We start from the raw sequence: 12,664 nt of genomic DNA on the forward strand, positions 1-12,664 counted from the left end.
AATTCCTGACTTGTTTTCTGGGGATAGATCTAAGTTCCTGAATTTCAAAAATAATTGTAAACTGTTTCTTGCTTTGAAACCCCGCTCCTCTGGTGATCCCGTTCAACAAGTAAAAATCATTATTTCTTTGTTGCGTGGCGACCCTCAAGACTGGGCATTTTCCCTTGCGCCAGGAGATCCTGCATTGCGTGATGTAGATGCGTTTTTTCTGGCACTTGGATTGCTTTATGATGAACCAAATTCAGTGGATCAGGCAGAGAAAATCTTGCTGGCTTTGTGTCAGGGTCAGGATGAAGCGGAGGTATATTGTCAGAAGTTTAGAAAGTGGTCTGTGCTTACTCACTGGAATGAGTGTGCCCTGGTGGCAATTTTCAGAAAGGGTCTTTCTGAAGCCCTTAAGGATGTCATGGTGGGATTTCCCACGCCTGCTGGTCTGAATGAGTCTATGTCCTTTGCCATTCAGATCGATCGGCGCTTGCGTGTGCGCAAAGCTGTGCACCATTTGGCGATATTTTCTGAACATAGGCCTGAGCCTATGCAATGTGCTAGGACTTTGACCAGAGCTGAACGGCAAGAACACAGACATCGGAATGGGCTGTGTTTTTACTGTGGTGATTCTACTCATGCTATCTCCGATTGTCCTAAGTGCACTAAGCGGTTCGCTAGGTCTGCCACCATTGGTACGGTACAGTCTAAATTTCTTTTGTCCGTTACTCTGATTTGCTCTTTGTCGTCCTATTCTGCTATGGCATTTGTGGATTCAGGCGCTGCCCTGAATTTGATGGACTTGGAGTTTGCCAGGCGCTGTGGTTTTTTCTTGGAGCCCTTGCAGTATCCTATTCCATTGAGAGGAATTGATGCTACGCCTTTGGCCAAGAATAAACCTCAGTACTGGACTCAATTGACCATGTGCATGGCTCCTGCGCATCAGGAGGATATTCACTTTTTGGTGTTGCATAATTTGCATGATGTGGTCGTTTTGGGGTTGCCATGGCTACAGGTCCATAATCCAGTATTAGATTGGAAATCTATGTCTGTGTCCAGCTGGGGTTGTCAAGGGGTACATGGTGATGTTCCATTGCTGTCAATTTCGCTTTCCACTCCTTCTGAAGTCCCTGAGTTTTTGTCGAATTACCAGGATGTATTTGATGAGCCCAAATCCAGTGCCCTACCTCCTCATAGGGATTGCGATTGTGCTATTAATTTGATTCCTGGTAGTAAGTTTCCTAAGGGCCGACTGTTCAATTTATCTGTGCCAGAGCACGCCGCTATGCGGAGTTATATAAAGGAATCCTTGGAGAAAGGTCGTATTCGCCCGTCGTCATCACCGTTGGGAGCAGGGTTCTTTTTTGTGGCCAAGAAGGATGGTTCTTTGAGACCTTGTATTGATTACCGCCTTTTTAATAAGATCACAGTCAAATTTCAGTACCCTTTGCCGCTGCTGTCTGATTCGTTTGCTCGGATTAAGGGGGCTAGTTGGTTCACCAAGATAGATCTTCGAGGGGCGTATAATCTTGTGCGTATTAAACAGGGCGATGAATGGAAAACAGCATTTAATACGCCCGAGGGCCATTTTGAGTACCTGGTTATGCCATTCGGGCTTTCTAGTGCTCCATCTGTGTTTCAGTCCTTTATGCATGACATCTTCCGAGAGTACCTGGATAGATTCATGATTGTATATTTGGATGATATTTTGGTCTTTTCGGATGATTGGGAGTCTCATGTGAAGCAGGTCAGAATGGTGTTCCAGGTCCTTCGCGCGAATTCCTTGTTTGTGAAGGGGTCAAAATGTCTCTTTGGAGTTCAGAAGGTTTCATTTTTGGGTTTCATTTTTTCCCCTTCTACTATCGAGATGGACCCTGTTAAAGTTCAGGCCATTTATGATTGTACTCAGCCGACATCTGTGAAGAGCCTGCAGAAGTTCCTGGGCTTTGCTAATTTTTACCGTCGCTTCATCGCTAATTTTTCTAGTGTTGCTAAACCATTGACTGATTTGACCAAGAGAGTTGCTGATGTGGTCAATTGGTCCTCTGCGGCTGTAGAGGCTTTTCAGGAGTTGAAGCGTCGTTTTTCTTCTGCCCCTGTGTTGTGCCAGCCAGATGTTTCGCTCCCGTTTCCGGTCGAGGTTGATGCTTCTGAGATTGGAGCAGGGGCTGTTTTGTCGCAAAGAAGTTCTGATGGCTCGGTGATGAAACCATGTGCCTTCTTTTCTAGAAAGTTCTCGCCTGCTGAGCGCAATTATGATGTTGGCAATCGAGAGTTGTTGACCATGAAGTGGGCATTTGAGGAGTGGCGACATTGGCTGGAAGGAGCCAAGCATCGAGTGGTGGTCTTGACGGATCACAAGAATTTGACTTATCTCGAGTCTGCCAAACGGTTGAATCCTAGACAGGCTCGATGGTCGCTGTTTTTCTCCCGTTTTGATTTTGTGGTTTCGTACCTTCCTGGCTCTAAGAATGTGAAGGCTGATGCCCTGTCAAGGAGTTTTGTGCCTGACTCTCCGGGTGTTCCTGAGCCGGCGCATATTCTCAAAGAGGGGGTAATTTTGTCTGCCTTCTCCCCTGATTTGCGGCGGGTGCTGCAGAAGTTTCAGGCTGATAGACTTGACCGTTGTCCAGCGGAGAAACTGTTTGTCCCTGATAGATGGACTAGTAGAGTTATCTCTGAGGTTCATTGTTCGGTGTTGGCTGGTCATCCTGGAATCTTTGGTACCAGAGATTTGGTGGCTAGATCCTTTTGGTGGCCTTCTTTGTCACGGAATGTGTGTTCTTTTGTGCAGTCCTGTGGGACTTGTGCTCGGTCTAAGCCCTGCTGTTCTCGTGTCAGTGGGTTGCTTTTGCCCTTGCCGGGCCCGAAGAGGCCCTGGACGCATATTTCCATGGATTTTATTTCAGATCTCTCTGTCTCTCAAAGGATGTCGGTCATTTGGGTGGTTTGTGATTGCTTTTCTAAGATGGTCCATTTGGTAACCTTGTCTAAATTGCCTTCCTCCTCAGATTTGGTGCCATTGTTTTTCCAGCATGTGGTTCGTTTGCATGGCATTCCGGAGAACATCGTCTCGGACAGAGGTTCCCAGTTTGTTTCGAGGTTTTGGCGGTCCTTTTGTGCTAAGATGGGCATTGATTTGTCTTTTTCTTCGGCTTTCCATCCTCAGACAAATGGACAAACCGAACGAACTAATCAGACTTTGGAAACATATCTGAGATGCTTTGTTTCTGCTGATCAGGATGATTGGGTGTCCTTCTTGCCTTTGGCTGAGTTCGCCCTTAATAATCGGGCCAGCTCGGCTACTTTGGTTTCGCCTTTTTTCTGTAATTCTGGTTTCCATCCTCGTTTCTCTTCAGGGCAGGTTGAGCCTTCGGACTGTCCTGGTGTGGATACTGTGGTGGACAGGTTGCAGCAGATTTGGACTCATGTGGTGGACAATTTGACATTGTCCCAGGAGAAGGCTCAACGTTTCGCTAACCGCCGGCGCTGTGTTGGTCCCCGACTTCGTGTTGGGGATTTGGTTTGGTTGTCGTCTCGTTATGTTCCTATGAAGGTTTCCTCTCCTAAGTTTAAGCCTCGTTTCATTGGCCCGTATAAGATTTCTGAAGTTCTCAATCCTGTGTCATTTCGTTTGGCCCTTCCAGCTTCTTTTGCCATCCATAATGTGTTCCATAGGTCGTTATTGCGGAGATACGTGGCGCCTATGGTTCCCTCCGTTGATCCTCCTGCCCCGATGTTGGTCGAGGGGGAGTTGGAGTATGTGGTGGAGAAGATTTTGGATTCTCGTATTTCGAGACGGAAACTCCAGTACCTGGTCAAGTGGAAGGATTATGGTCAGGAAGATAATTCCTGGGTTTTTGCCTCTGATGTTCATGCTGCCGATCTAGTTCGTGCCTTTCATTTGGCTCGTTCTGATCGGCCTAGGGGCTCTGGTGAGGGTTCGGTGACCCCTCCTCAAGGGGGGGTACTGTTGTGAATTCTGTTATCGAACTCCCTCCTGTGGTCATGAATGGTACTTCGGCAGGTTCGGTCCATGGACTCCCTCTGGTGGCTTTGAGTGGAGCTGCTGCTTCTGAGGTACCTTCCACAGGTGACTTAGTTTGTTCTTTGGCTGGCTGCTCTATTTCACTCCACTCAGATCGTTACTCCATGCCAGCTGTCAATGTTCTTGTACTGGTTCAGTTCGCTCTTGGATCTTTCTGGTGACCTGTCTACTCCAGCAGAAGCTAAGTCCCTGCTAGTTAATTATTTGTTCTTTGTTTTCTTGCCCAGCTTGCTATCATGATTTTGCCTTGCTAGCTGGAAGCTCTGGGATGCAGAGTGGCACCTCCGCACCGACTCATGGTGCGGAGGTCTTTTTGCACACTCTGCGTGGTCTTTTTGTAGTTTTTTGTGCTGACCGCAAAGATACCTTTCCTATCCTCTGTCTGTTTAGTAAGTCTGGCCTCCCTTTGCTGAAACCTGTTTCATTTCTGTGTTTGTGACTTTCATCTTAACTCACAGTCAATATATGTGGGGGGCTGCCTTTTTCTTTGGGGAATTTCTCTGAGGCAAGGTAGGCTTTATTTTCTATCTCTAGGGCTAGTTAGCTCTTAGGCTGTGAAGAGGCGTCTAGGTAGAGTTAGGTACGCTCCACGGCTATTTCTAGTTGTGTGATAGGATTAGGGGTTGCGGTCAGCAGAGCTCTCACTTCCCAGAGCTTGTCCTGTGTTAGTTTAACCATCAGGTCGTTCCGGGTGCTCCTAACCACCAGGTCCATAACACAAGACTAAGGAAATCCTGAAAACATGACATGTTGGTGGGCCTTGAGGACTGGAGTTGGGGACCCCTGCACTACAGGATCTGACTATGGGGGGGATGCGGCCTAATACACTACAGGATCTGACTATGGGGGGGCTGCTGCCTAATACACTACAGGATCTGACTATGGGGGCTGCTGCCTAATACACTACAGGATCTGACTATGGGGGGCTGCTGCCTAATACACTACAGGATCTGACTATGGGGGGCTACTGCCTAATAAACTACAGGATCTGACTATGAGGGGGCTGTTGCCTAATACTCTACAGGATCTGACTATGGGGGGGCTGCTGCCTAATACACAATAGGATCTTGCCTATGGAGGGGCTGCTGCCTAATACACTACAGGATTTGACGATGGGGGGCTGCTGCCTTATACATTACAGGATCTGACTATGGGGGGCGGCTGCCTTATACATTACAGGATCTGACAATGGGGGGTGCTGCCTTATACATTACAGGATCTGACAATAGGGGTGCTGCCTTATACATTACAGGATCTGACTATGGGGGGCGGCTGCCTTATACATTACAGGATCTGACAATGGGGGGGTGCTGCCTTATACATTACAGGATCTGACAATGGGGGGTGCTGCCTTATACATTACAGGATCTGCCTATGGGGGTGCTGCCTAATACTACAGGATCTGCCTATGGGGCGCTGACTTATACACTACAGGATCTGCCTATGGGGGGTGCTGCCTTATACCACAGGGTCTGCCTATAGGGGTACTGCCTTATACTACAGGGTCTGCCTATAGGGGTACTGTCTTGTACTATATTGAGGACTATCTGGCACATTATACTATATGGAAGTTATCTATGGGGCCATTATACAGTGTGGGGATTACAGTGAAGGGGCCATCATATAGTATTGGAGCCATCAAACAGTTTGAAGTCTACTAAGGGGTCAGTATACTGTATGGGTGGTACTATACAGTGAGGGAGCATCATGCTTTGTATAGGGGAGCTGTACAGGGGGAGACTCGGGACATTATTAAATGTAAAGTGGGCACTTATTGTTATAGGGGAACTCGGGTTACAGTGACTATCAAAGGGGCACACAGGGTAATATTACTTTCTAGGGGGCAAAATATTTGCAGTGTTTTCTAGGTCACTTGCACCTGGCATTACTATATTTTAGAGGGGGTGCATTAGAATTGACACAGCAGGTGCAGTTATAGGGACACATACGGCAGCAGTGGCTCAGTATTGGGGTATCAGGTGCAGTAATAGGGACACATACGGCAGCAGTGGCTCAGTATTGGGATATCAGGTGCAGTAATAGAGACACATACGGCAGCAGCGGCTCAGTATTGGAGTATCAGGTGCAGTAATAGGGACACATAGGGCAGCAGAGGCTCAGTATTGGGGTATCAGGTGTAGTAATAGGGACACATATGGCAGCAGCGGCTCAGTATTGGGGTATAAGGTGCAGTAATAGAGACACATACGGCAGCAGCGGCTCAGTATTGGGGTATCAGGTGCAGTAATAGGGACACATACGGCAGCAGCGGCTCAGTATTGGGGTATCAGGTGCAGTAATAGGGACACATACGGCAGCAGTGGCTCAGTATTGGGGTATCAGCAGGATGAGGAGTTTGTGCAGGTTGGGAATAGATGGTGATGGGGCTGGAATGTGAGAAGTGAAATGTGTCTTTGTTGAATTCTCTGCAGACGAGTCCTGGCTGTAAGAAGTTGTCATGTCGGTGTGGGTCAGATGGAAAATACGAGAAAAGTGAACAACTCCATCAGAAAACATAAGCGGTAAGACAATATCTGTAACTGTGCTGTGATCTCTTATATGTTCTGTAGGACTGTATTTACCACTGACCGTATGGTGGTAATATCTATGTTGGTTCTCCTCCACTCCTCCACTATTAGGGCGCGTCACCGAATTGTAATCAAGGATATACGGTTAGGGGCGTACTCAGAAGCTTTGCCCCTCCTGAACCAAAACCCTAGCTATGCCTCTGGCTATGCATACCAGGATGGGAATACGGAGCCATGTACACAAGGATGGGGATGGGTAGCCATGCATACAAGGATGGGGATAAGGAGCCATGCATCCAAGGATGGGAATAAGGAGCCATGCATACAAGGATGGGGATAAGGAGCCAAGCATCCAAGGATGGCGATAAGGAGCCATGTATCCAAGGATGGGAATAAGGAGCCACGCATACAAGGATGGGGATAAGGAGACATGCATGCAAGAATGGGAATAAGGAGCCATGCAGGCAAGGATGGGGATAAGGAGACATGCATGCAAGGATGGGGATAAGGAGCCATGTATCCAAGGATGGGAATAAGGAGCCATGCAGACAACGATGGGAATAAGGAGCCATGCATACCAGGATGGGGATAAGGAGCCATGCATGCAAGGATAGGAATAAGGAACCATGGAGGCAAGGATGGGGATGAGGAGCCATGCATACCAGAATAGGGATTAGGTGACAATGCTTATACTCGAGTCAATACGTTTTTTAAGTTTTTCGAGGCAAAATTAGGTACCTCAGCTTATACTCGGGTCATCTTATACACGAGAATATGCAGTATGTCTTTTTAAGTGCATTTCGATGTTATCTAAGCCTCTTAAAACTTTTAAAAAAATGCATTGGTACTATATTGCCCATCCATACAGCTTTACGTGTTCTTGGGTACAATTCCTTAGTATATAAGCCTCAAAAAATGTGCTAAAAAATTGATCGGTATAATATATTGCTCACTTTTAGACTATTCCATGGTCTCTTTGAGTATTAGGAACTGCTTGGTTCAAACAACGAGCACTTGAGCATTTCTTTGCTCACTCATCTCTTGTAAACTTCGTTATTTATAGTTGCTCCAGAAGGAAAAAGATACCTGACAAGCATTTTTTTCCTGAAAAATTTGCAAGGTTCACAGACCTTTAAAAGACATTTTGTGCACATAACCTAAAAGTGCCCTTTAGGGCTTGTTTCTATTTGCGAGAAACACGTCCGTGTCTCGCATGTGGAAACGACGCTCTGGTGCCGGCACTTGGGAGCGGAGCGTGCGGCTCCATGTGTTGCTATGCGGCCGCACGCTCCGCTCCGGAGTGCCGATGCCAGAGCTTCGTTTCCACATGCGAGACACGGACGTGTTTCTCGCAAATGGAAACAAGCCCTTAGAGACACACATACAAATTAAACTAAGTTTGACAAAACCTGAAAATATCGACAAATTTGGATGAAAGTCCAATGTGTATAAGTGACCTTAGTCATAGTCCATAGATGACTGTTAGGGGAGATAAGGATACAGGATTCTGATTTCGACCTACAGATTAATTTGATCTCTTAAGTGATAATCGACTGCTAAAGATGTCCCGCAGTGGCTGTTGCGTAGAGGACGCAGGAGTGCTCAGCAAATTTCAAGATGGAAAACATTTAGGAAAGGTGCAGGGACAAAGAGCACGATGCACTTTCCACACTGATACAGAGCTACAGTTCATGTAGTTGCTTAATAATGGCTAAAAGGTTTTATTATGGTCGTGCAGGTGGTGAGTTTTATGTAAAGTCATCTCGAATAAGAAGCCTTTACCATGTTGCTAGCCAATTTATCTTTTGTAATGTAAGGCTATGTGCGCATGTCAGGATTTCTGGCAGAAATTTTCCTGACAAAAACCTGACATTTCTGCATTTTTTGCGCGTCTTTGATGCGTTTTTTTCTTGCGTTTTTTCCAAATGCATAGAATAGCGGGAAAAACGCGAAAAAAATGCAAAATTAATGAACATGCTGCTTTTTTACCGCGATGCGCTTTTTTCGCAGAAAAAACACATCATGTGCACAAAAATTGCAGAATGCATTCTAAATGATAGGATGCATATGTCTGCAGTTTCTAATGAGGTTTAATCGCGTTTTTATCGCAAAAAAACATGAAAAAAAACACGAAAAAACCTGAACGTGTGCACATACCCTAAAAGTTGTACAGGAGGAAAATTACGCCTTGAAGAACTGCACAAATTGACTAGGATCTACAGCTCTCTATGCACTCATGAAATGGCATCGTCCACTAACACGGAAAGAGCAAACTGGTTGGTAATATAAACAAGGCTCAATCTATCCTCCCCCTCCTTATAATTATGATCATATTGTAGATATCTGGGGCACATTTTTAGGTAGTTCCTTGTTGGTGTCATCATGATGATGATAATTATCATTATCTACTGCATGTTGTACCCGGACTACTCATCCTCCTACTTTTAAATTGCAACATCAGCCACCCATACCTGATTGTGTGGTCAGGAAACAACAATCCGTGCCCAGTATACAGTGGGGCAAAAAACTATTTAGTCAGTCAGCAATAGTGCAAGTTCCACCACTTAAAAAGATGAGAGGCGTCTGTAATTTACATCATAGGTAGACCTCAACTATGGGAGACAAACTGAGAAAAAAAAATCCAGAAAATCACATTGTCTGTTTTTTTATCATTTTATTTGCATATTATGGTGGAAAATAAGTATTTGGTCAGAAACAAAATTTCATCTCAATACTTTGTAATATATCCTTTGTTGGCAATGACAGAGGTGAAACGTTTTCTGTAAGTCTTCACAAGGTTGCCACACACTGTTATTGGTATGTTGGCCCATTCCTCCATGCAGATCTTCTCTAGAGCAGTGATGTTTTTGGCTTTTCGCTTGGCAACACGGACTTTCAACTCCCTCCAAAGGTTTTCTATAGGGTTGAGATCTTGAGACTGGCTAGGTCACTCCAGGACCTTGAAATGCTTCTTACGAAGCCACTCCTTCGTTGCCATGGCGGTGTGCTTTGGATCATTGTCATGTTGAAAGACCCAGCCACGTTTCATCTTCAATGCCCTTGCTGATGGAAGGAGGTTTGCACTCAAAATCTCACGATACATGGCCCCATTCATTCTTTCATGTACCCGGATCAGTCGTCCTGGCCCCTTTGCAGAGAAACAGCCCCAAAACATGATGTTTCCACCACCATGCTTTACAGTAGGTATGGTGTTTGATGGATGCAACTCAGTATTCTTTTTCCTCCAAACACGACAAGTTGTGTTTCTACCAAACAGTTCCAGTTTGGTTTCATCAGACCATAGGACATTCTCCCAAAACTCCTCTGGATCATCCAAATGCTCTCTAGCAAACTTCAGACGGGTCCGGACATGTACTGGCTTAAGCAGTGGGACACGTCTGACACAGCGGGATCTGAGTCCATGGTGGCGTAGTGTGTTACTTATGGTAGGGCTTGTTACATTGGTCCCAGCTCTCTGCAGCTCATTCACTAGGTCCCCCCGTGTGGTTCTGGGATTTTTGCTCACCGTTCTTGTGATCATTCTGACCCCACGGGGTGGGATTTTGCGTGGAGCCCCAGATCAAGGGAGATTATCAGTGGTCTTGTATGTCTTCCATTTTCTAATTATTGCTCCCACTGTTGATTTCTTCACTCCAAGCTGGTTGGCTATTGCAGATTCAGTCTTCCCAGCCTGGTGCAGGGCTACAATTTTGTTTCTGGTGTCCTTTGACAGCTCTTTGGTCTTCACCATAGTGGAGTTTGGAGTCAGACTGTTTGAGGGTGTGCACAGGTGTCTTTTTATACTGATAACAAGTTTAACCCCTTAGTGACCGAGCCAAATTTTTGAAATCTGACCAGTGTCACTTTATGTGGTAATAACTCTGCAACGCTTCAACAAATCCCAGTGATTTTGAGATTGTTTTTTCGTGACACATTATACTTTATGATAATGGTAAATTTAGTTCAACATTTTTTGTGTTTATTTATAAAAAATATAAAAAATTTGAGAAAAATGTTAAAAAATTAGCAATTTTCTAAATTTGAATGATTATCCCTTTAATCCAGATAGTCATACAACAGCAAACCATTAATAAATAACATTTCCCATATGCCGGCTATACATCAGCACCATTTGGAAAATGTTATTTTATTTTGTTAGCATTTTAGGAGGTTTAAAAATGTAGCAGCAATTTTTCATTTTTTGAAAGAAATTTACCACATTTATTTTTTTAGGGACTTATCCATGTTTAAAGTGACTTTAGGGGTCCCATATATTGGGAAACCCCCAAACGTGATACCATTTTAAAAACAGCACCCCTAAACATATTGAAAACTGCTGTCAGGTAGTTTATTAACCCTTCAGGTGCTTTACAGGAATTAATGCAAAATGGCATGACAGAAATGAAAATGTGTATTTTTACCACCTAAATGTTGCTAACTTCTAAACAGATTACTATAGCCGGCAGACTCTAAGGCCGCTATTTGGTCATGAATTGCCATCGCAAACATCAGGACCACACAATCATGATCTGAGGGCACCAATTGGGATAAAGAAGAAGCCCCCACACTCTGTTAACCATTTATAATGATGTAGTCACTATTGACAGCAGCATCTAAGGGGTTAAACAGATTTAGAAGGCGCAGATACTGATCGTGGCTGATACAGCAAGTTGTCAGCTATAGTGTACAACCAACAGATGCTGGATTGTCATCTGTATGGGGAGGCTATTCTCTTATATCTCAGGTCAGTTAAAAGACGTATTGGCGGTCATTAAGGGGTTAAACAGGTGTCATTACTACAAGTAATGAGTGGAGGAAAGAGGAGACTCTTATAGCAGTAATTTTTAGCTTTTTAACCTCTTTTAATTTAAAAAGTGCGATTTTCTTGAAAACCGCACTTAAGAGAAATACAAAAAAAATTGCATTTCGACAATGTTAAATGCAGATTTTTGTAAAATTTAAGTATAACACAATTGCCCTCAAATTTGTTTGCTCATCTCTAAAACCCATAAACCCCAGTCAACTTCTTTTGTGCCAACTCAACTCCTATCTGGTCAAGTTGCTGGTGGTATAGTCAATGCTGTATGATGCTGTGCTACTTACTTTGGGAAATTATGGCATGTGCTTACCCTTAATGGGTAATACCCAGCCACCATTACTTGTTGCTAAAAGTAATAACTCTTCTACCACTACCATGCAAGAAAACATGGACCAGAAGCTCTGATCATGCCTAGAGCAGAGGACTTCATCCTCAACTGCATAGAAATTAAAATGTGTATTTTTTTTGGTTATGAAGTGGCAGATTTCTTTTTTTTTATAAGTAAAGGTTTATATTGGCTTATATTTCAACAAGCTACACAAAAGTGTAAGATTTTTTTTTTGGTTGGGGGTGATTGTCTTAACAAATTTCCAATATTTGTTTTATAAATGTTATTTGTACGTCATTATTACAAACTATAACACGTTTTTAAAAACGTGGAAAAAAAAATCACATTTTTTATTTGGCATATATTTTTTAAGTTTTAATCTTTTATTTTCTAAATTAACCAAAACTAGCGGGATGGTTGGAGCGAAGGTTTAAGAAAATTAGTTTCTTTAAATATATGTAATAAATGTAACATAACAGATTTTTTTTGTGTTGCTAAAACAACACCAAGAACGTCTAGACACAGATAATTGATTATATTAACGTCACATAGAAGATTGGATATGGCAAAAATTAGTAAAACCATCTGTCCTTAGCCTTTAGCAAGGGAAAAAAAAAATCGATATTGACTTTAAGAAACACAATTTCAGAGCCGCCTTGTAACGAGGATAATTCATATATGGGACATAAAACAGAAACAGCTTAATGTTTCGAGAGCTAATGTAGCGCTTACATCATCCCAGCAGGTTATTGTTGGAACCAAAACTGAGTTCAGTCTATTTATTTCTAATACTCTGACTCGGAGAAACTATTCATTTTTTCTTATTTTTGTAATCTGTGAAGGAAGTGTGGTACATGTATGCTTGTTCTTCAAACCAAGGTTTTACTAGTGAACATTATTAGTACTGTAATTAGGCATCCTGTTCAGGCTGCGTTTTTATGTTCATTTGTTTTGAC

The sequence above is a fragment of the Ranitomeya imitator genome, chromosome 4 (assembly GCF_032444005.1).
Source record: "Ranitomeya imitator isolate aRanImi1 chromosome 4, aRanImi1.pri, whole genome shotgun sequence".
Classification (NCBI taxonomy): domain Eukaryota; kingdom Metazoa; phylum Chordata; class Amphibia; order Anura; family Dendrobatidae; genus Ranitomeya; species Ranitomeya imitator.